This window comes from Chrysemys picta, chromosome 22 (assembly GCF_011386835.1).
Source record: "Chrysemys picta bellii isolate R12L10 chromosome 22, ASM1138683v2, whole genome shotgun sequence".
Taxonomy (NCBI): Eukaryota; Metazoa; Chordata; order Testudines; family Emydidae; genus Chrysemys; species Chrysemys picta.
Window position 1 is genome coordinate 7,210,448 of NC_088812.1, and position 8,045 is coordinate 7,218,492.

An 8,045-nucleotide genomic window follows, 5' to 3' on the forward strand; every position below is an offset into this window, starting at 1 on the left:
TGAGCCATTTCATCAATTCTTCTTTGCACTGTATTATTGATCAAAGAAATTTTCTTGGTAATATCAGACGCTGGCTTGTGTAGCATAGTGCGTATTACCTCACTTATAGCTGGTAGAATTAGTTCTTCACCAATAGTATGCAGTTTTCCAGATTTAGCAATCAGTAACAAAATGTTGTAAGAAGCACGCAACCCATCGTCATCTTCTTTGGATGCTATTGAAAAGAGTTTTGCCAATGTCGGCTGTCTCAAAAATTTTTCTTTAAGTTCTTGAAAATAAGATAAATCTTATCTTTCTTATCAGCATGAACTTTTGTCAAATGTTCTTGTAGTCTTGAAGGCTTCATAGCTTCATTTGATAAAACTTTTTGGCATATCAGGCACATCGGTAATGTATTGTTTGTAGGTGACTGAATAAAGCCATAGTTCAAATATTCAATACTATATTGTCTAATTTTTTCTTGGGTTCAGCCATGATATTATCTGTAAAAGAAATAAAATTTATGTGTTTATGTATCATAATAGGGGTATAAAATTATCAAGATATATAACAATTTATATAATTGAAAAAGTGCAATTTCTCTCGCCGGAACCAATTTTTTTTTCAATAGTTGTGTTATTAGAATATCGCCCATGACATCAGGTATACAGTGTTTTTTGAGTAAGACGGCAAAAGACAACCAAACTAAAATACTAATGAAACTAATAAACTGGGTTTTGTTCTTTGCTCAGCATTAGATATATGTATTTGATATTAAATTGTCAAATATCAAACTAAATTTATCAAGAAATAATTAATTTAAAAAATAATCAATATGCAATTAAAAATCAGTTAATAGTTTTAATTTAGTTTGCCCTTATTTAAATAATTGTTCCTTATTAACACACGCCTTATTTACCAATTAACTACAGATGATTCGATAGATATAAATAAATGTTAATAGTTAACAGTTTTTTTACAATTTCATTCCCCTGTTTTCGTTAATATTGTAATAAAAAATATGACAAATATATTGACTGTACACTTCAAATAGTACTGTACCGACACAAGCCTGCTACGATTTTATTATTAGTAAGCACTAGAGACGTAGAAACATACGGTAGATATGTAAGAAAATGTATAAAAATACTCACGTGTAAATTGCTGTTTTATTGAAACAACAATAATATAATTTGCTTTGTATGTGATCCGTAATCCGTAAAGATCGAAGGTATCGAATATGAATAAAAATTTTTAAATACTTATTGCACTAGTGTTAACTGCTTTTTACACAATTCAGAAACAATCTAAATTAGATTTCATACATGTCGCCTATTTATAGTATCGTATTGTAAACAAGTCATTACACGCACATATTCCTGCCGATGCATGCTGGACTTCCTGACAATGCGTGACACGCTCGCCTGCCGACACTTGCTTGTTAAGAGCTGTTGGCGGACTTGAAACCTGATCAGTTATAATTTGTGAATTTATTTGGAAAATAAAGTAATCACTATAACTTTAACTCTATGTTACACAGCAGATGAAACGTACGACGTTTTTTTAAAATTTTCTTATATTCTCTTCTTTCTTTATGCTTCCACCACCCCCTTATTTTTATTCAATGCCCCCCAATTGCACCCGAGGCTACTACATCCCCCCTGGATCATTCCAGCACCCCCCAGGGGGTGGTATTGCCCACTTTGGGAACCTCTAGGTCCTAGAAGTACAACCTGTTCCCTCAAACCCACGTACCCCCGCAGTGGCCCAGGCCAGTTCCTCTTTCTTACAGAGCCAATGGGTGCCGCGGTGGGTGAGGCTAGGCACAAGTGGGGCAGGCTGGAAATAGCAGCATTTATAAGGCTGGCACCGGCTGAGGAAGTTGCACTCAGAGCAAGAGAATGAGACAGAGGGAGCAAGTGAGAGAGAGCATGACAACATCAGCCTGAACCATGTCGGTGCCTCCGTGGCACCTGGAACAACCAGGGCTAATGGGAAATAATCACCAAGGATTAATACTAATCGGATATTATACCTGTGATGGAGCAGGGAGCGGAGCAGGGAGCGGGGCAGATTTGACCTGGGAATGTTGCAGGGGGGTTGCATTGGGGATGGGGGACTTCCCTTGAAGGAAGCTACCTGAGCTGTAACCTGAGCCAGGAGGGGGGTTGGGAGAAATAACCCCTTGTGCCTGGGAGACTGGACAAAGGAGAGGAGGAGCAGAGGGGAGGGGGAGAAAGCTGCTGGAGGAGTTTTGGTTTGGTTTCAGTTTGGGCTGGGTGGTGCAACACAGGGAACCCCAAGCTGGGGTCTAAGCTCCCTAACCCCCCCCCGGAAGACTTGATTGAGGGGTCCTGGTTGTACCTACATGCTCTGCTTGGGACTGTGTTCCTGTCATCTAATAAACCTTCTGTTTTACTGGCTGGCTGAGAGTCACGGTGAATCCCAGGAAGAGGGGTGCAGAGTCCTGACTCCCCCACACTCTGTGACAACTGGTGGCAGCAGCGGGATCTACTACACCCCGTGGACGGTGCTTCCTGCAGTAAGTGACTGGGGAGCAGTAAAATGAAGGGTGATTGATGGGGACCAGGTGTGCTGAAGAGTCAGAGAGAGATGGTTATCACCCCTAGGAGTGTGTGACCAGCGAGAAGGACTTTTGTAGTAACAGGGTCCCCCGGGCGATCGCAGTGAGTGGTCCCAGGGGTGGAGGAGACTGCAGATCGACCCTTGCAAAGAGGGGGTGACCTCGAGAAGGTCTGGCACACTAGGGGTCTCCCTGGAAACTGTGGGGAGCGGTGAGCACCCAGGCCTGTGAGTGGCCAGCAGGAAGATGTATGCCAAGTGGCTTAAGAGCGACCTGGTGGAGCTGTGCAAGCAGAGGGGGCTGCGCAGTGGGAGGCTCACCAAAGAACAGCTCATTGCCCAGCTGCAGGAGGGAGATCACTCGAATGAACTGATCCCTGTCTCTGAGGGAAGCAGCCTGGCAGATGCAGCACAGGCACCAGTGTCTGTCCCAGCTGGGAGTGGTCAGCCGGCTGATGAGGGCTTTCCAATACCCCTCCTTCCTATGCCTAGGGGAAGGGTGGGGAGGAGCCCAGCAAATACCGAGGCACCGTGACTCCCCCCGGCCAGCAAGGGATCCTCCTGGTGACGCTCAGCATCTGTGGAGCGGAAGCAGCTGGAATGGTAGAAAGAGCTAAAACTGAGAGAGCTGGAGGATTGTGAACAACAGAGACAGCATGAATGGAAGGAAAAAGAGATACAGAGGCAGCATGAAGAGAAGCAGAGGCAGCATGAAGAGAGACAGCGTCAGCATGAACTGGAGCTGGCGAGACTGAGGGTCAGTGAGCTCCCGGCTGCGGTGAGTAAGGGGGGACCCAGGACCGCACGGAGCTTTGATAAGTGCATCCTGGCCTCACGTAAGGAGGGGGAGGACATGGATGACTTCCTGGATGCCTTTGAGATGGCCTGCAAGCTGCACCAGGTTGATCCTGCAGACAGACTCCGGGTTCTCACCCCCTGACTGACCCCAAAGCTGTGGCATTGTACCGCCAACTGGAAGAGGCGGAGAAAGGGGACTACGAACTATTCAAAAAGGCCCTGCTACGTGAGTTTGGGCTGACTCCTGAGATGTACCAGGAAAGGTTCCGGAGCCAGGATAAAACCCCTGAGATCTCCTATCTGCAACTAGCCGTCCGCATGGAGGGATACACCAGCAAGTGGGCAGATGGGGCTCAGACGAAGGAGGACCTGGTTAAACTGCTGGTACTGGAGCAACTATATGAGCGGTGCCCATCCGACTTGAGGCTGTGGTTGAGGGACAAAAAGCCAGAGAACCCACGTCATGCAGGGCGGCTGGCCGATGAGTTTGTGAAGAGCCGGTCAGGGGGTGGCAGGGAGGAGTCCCAAAGGAACAGGCCCACCGTGATGCAGAGAGAGAGTCACCCTGGGGCCTCCCAAAGGGGGAATATGGGGAATCCCCTCCCAAGGGGAATGCCCAGCGTCAGGGACAACCGACCGGCTCGAGGAGACCCACGGGACATGAGCTGCTATTACTGCAGCCGAAGATGCCACATTCAGGCCCAGTGCCACAAGCTGAAGGACCGACTGAGTATACTGAACCCACACCAGGTTAACTTGGTAGAGGTCCAGGCGGACAAGGGGCAGGCTTCCGAGACAAGGCGGGCTGGCAGCTTATCAACTGCTCAAGAGAGAGAAGGACCCCAGGCCAGTTTCTCTGGGGGGCCGGATGCTCTGGACTCAAAGTTCTTCGTTTACAGGGTGGGCGTGGGGCTGTCCCTGCACAGCGAGTGCCTTGTTCCCCTGGAGGTGGATGAGAGGAAGGTCAATGGATACTTGGACACGGGCACAGAGGTGACACTGGCGTGGCCCGAGGTGGTGGCCTCAGATCGGGTGGTGCCCAACACCTTCCTGACCCTGCCGGGGATGGGTGGGACCCCATTCAAGATGCCCGTGGTGAGGATACACCTGAAATGGGGGGCCAAGAGTGGCCCCAAGGATGTGGAAGTGCACCACCATTTTCCCACTGAGGTGTTGATGGTGGGGGGAAACTTAAAGGACTGGCCAAGCAACCCCCAGAATGCCTTAGTCGTGACCCGTAGCCAGAGCCGGCGAGGGGCACTACGCCCTGACCTCAGGAAAGATGTCACACGAAGGCACAGAACCCTACCCTGGTGGGGAGGGAACACCCAAGGACAAGGCTCGGGGTGGCTGTGGCTTCCGAACCAGCCAACGAGAGGGAGCAGGTACCCGTCCCTTCTCCAGCCGCCGAGTTCCAGGCCAAATTGCAGAAAGACCCCTCCTTGCGGAAGCTAAGGGGCCCGGCTGACCTCAGTGTGCTACAGACCATGAGGAGAGGTTGCAAGGAGCGGTTCCTGTGGGAGAAGGGATTCCTATACTGAGAATGGGCTCCCCCAGGGGAAGTGGAGTCCTGGGGGATGAGGAGGCAGCTGGTGGTACCCCAGAAGTATCGCCGCAAACTACTGTACCTGGCCCATGACATCCCTCTCGCAGGGCACCAGGGAATCTGGCACACCAGGCAGGGGCTGCTACAGAACTTTTACTGGCCTGGGGTCTTTACCAACATCTGACAGTACTGCCAATCCTGTGACCCCAGACAGATGGTGGGGAAGGCCTGGGACAAGGGGAAAGCGGCTTTGATACCTTTGCCCATCATAGAGGAGCCTTTCCAGAAGGTGGCCATGGACAAAGTGGGACCTCTCAGCAAGACGACCCGGTCAGGGAAGAAATAAATTCTGGTGGTAGTAGATTTCACCACCCACTACCCTGAGTCAGTGCCCTTATCGTCCATCAAAGCAGACACTGTGGCAGATGCGCTGCTGACAATTTTCAGCCGAGTGGGGTTTCCCAAGGAAGTCTTAACAGACCAAGGGTCCAACTTCATGTCAGCCCTACTCCGGTGCTTGTGGGAGAAATGTGGGGTCCGGCACAACTGGGCCTCAGCATATCACCTCCAATCCAATAGGCTGGTGGAACGCTAAGGATGATGCTAAAAACATTTATGAACCAGCACCTGCAGGACTGGGACAAATACTTACCTCACCTGCTGTTCGCGTACAGGGAGGTACCACAGGAGTCTACCGGGTTTTTGCCTTTCGAACTGTTATATGGAAGGCGGGTAAGGGGTCCCCTAGACCTGATGAGAGATGAATGGGAGGGGAAGGACACTCTCGATGGAGAGTCGGTGGTGGAGTATGTCCTGACCTTCCGGGAAAGACTTTCCGAGCTAATGGGTCTGGCCAGGGAGAATCTGGCCAGAGCCCAGAGGAAGCAGAAGGTCTCGTATGACCGCACAGCGCGGGCCTGCGCCTTCGCCACCAGGGATCAGGTGATGGTCCTCATTCCCATGAGGAAAAACAAACTCCAGGCCGCCTGAGAAGGTCACTTCAAGGTTGTCAAGCAACTAAACGAGGTAAACTATGTGGTGGAGCTGTCGAACCGGGCACATCACCACCAGGTGTACCATGTGAATATATTGAAGCCATATAATGACAGGGGGAAGGTGGTGTTGGCTGTGTGTGGACATTGGGAGGAGCAGGGAGATCACCCTTTAGTAGATCTATTCCCTAGGGTAATAGCTGGTGTCCCCCTGGAAGCAATTCCCCTCTCCGAGCAGCTAACACCTGCCCAGCAAGCTGAGATCAGAGGGGTGCTGCATCTGTACCAACAGCTGTTTTCCAAACAGCCTGAACACACTAATCTGACTGTCCACCGGGTGCAGACAGGATCGCACCCGCCTATAAAATGCTCCCCCTTCTGATTCACAGGGAAAACTGCTCAGGACCTGGAAAGAGAGGTCAGGGACATGCTGGCTTTGGGGGTGATCCAGCTGTCTTCCAGCCCTTGGGCCTCGCTGGTGGTGCTGGTCCCCAAAAAGGACGGGTTGATCCGGTTCTGTGTGGACTATTGGCAGCTCAATGCCATCACTGTAGCTGATGTCTACCCCATGCCCAGGCCTGACGAGCTCCTAGACAAGCTGGGAGGCGCTCGGTACCTTACCACCATGGATCTTACAAAGGGCTACTGGCAGGTGCCGCTGGATGCAGATGCCAGGCTGAAATTGGCCTTCATCACCCCTCTGGGGCTCTATGAGTTCCTGACCCGGCCTTTCGGCCTCAAGGGAGCACCGGCTACCTTCCAGCGCCTGGTGGATCAGCTACTGAGGGGGATGGAGAGTTTTGCAGTGGCGTATATTGACAACATCTGTGTCTTTTGCCAGACCTGGGAGGACCACGTGTCCCAAGTTAAACAAGTGCTGGACCGACTCCAGGAGGCTGGGCTGACCATAAAAGCTGAGAAGTGTAAGGTGGGGATGGCTGAGGTATCCTACCTAGGCCACCGGGTGGGGAGCGGCTGCCTAAAGCCGGAACCAGCCAAAGTGGAGGTGATCAGAGACTGGCCCGCTCTGCAAGCCAAAAAGCAGGTCCAAGCCTTTATTGGGATGGCGGGATACTATCAAAGGTTCATGCCCCACTTTAGCTCCATAGCCGCCCCCATCACTGAGCTGTGCAAGAAGGGGAAGCCGGACAAGGTGGTCTGGACCGAGGAGTGCCAGGAGGCTTTCTGGGCGCTGAAGGAGGCTCTGGTCAGTGGCCCAGTTCTGGCAAACCCAGACTTTGACAAGCCCTTTATGGTGTTCCTCATCGGTATGCCTCAGACACGGGACTGGGGGCGGTGTTAATGCGGGAGGATGAAAAGGGAGAGACCCCCGATCGTGTACCTGAGCAAGAAGTTACTTCCCTGGAAGCAGAACTACACAGCCATTGAGAAGGAATACCTGGCCATGGTGTGGGCCCTCAAGAAACTAGAGCCATATCTCTTTGGGTGACACTTCACTGTGTACACCGACCACTCTCCCCTAACCTGGCTGCACCAGATGAAAGGAGGCAATGCCAAGCTCCTGAGGTGGAGCCTGCTCCTGCAGGATTATGACATGGACGTGGTCCATGTGAAGGGAAGTGCCAACCTGATAGCGGATGCGTTGTCCTAGAGAGGGGGCCCTGAACTTCCCCAGGTCACTGGTCAGAGTGACCCCGCTCAGTTCAGTCTCGAAGGGGGGAGAGATGTGACGGAGCAGGGAGCAGAGCAGATTTGACCTGGGAATGTTGCAGGGGGGTTGAACTGGGGATGGGGGACTTCCCTTGAAGGAAGCTACCTGAGCTGTAACCTGAGCGAGGAGGGGGGTTGGGAGAAATAACACCTTCTCCCTGGGTTACTGGACAAAGGAGAGGAGGAGCAGAGGGGAGGGGGGAGAAAGCTGCTGGAGGAGTTTTGCTTTAGTTTCAGTTTTGGGCTGCGTGGTGCAACGCAGGGAACCCCAAGCTGGGGTCTAAGCTCCCTAAAACCCCCAGAAGGACTTGATTGAGGGGTTCTGGTTGTACCTACAAGCTCTGCTTGGGACTGTGTTCCTGTCATCTAATAAACCTTCTATTTTACTGGCTGGCTGAGATTCATAGTGAATCTCAGGAAGAGGGGTGCAGGGTCCTGACTCGCCCACACTCCGTGACACAAGGGGATCTGACCGG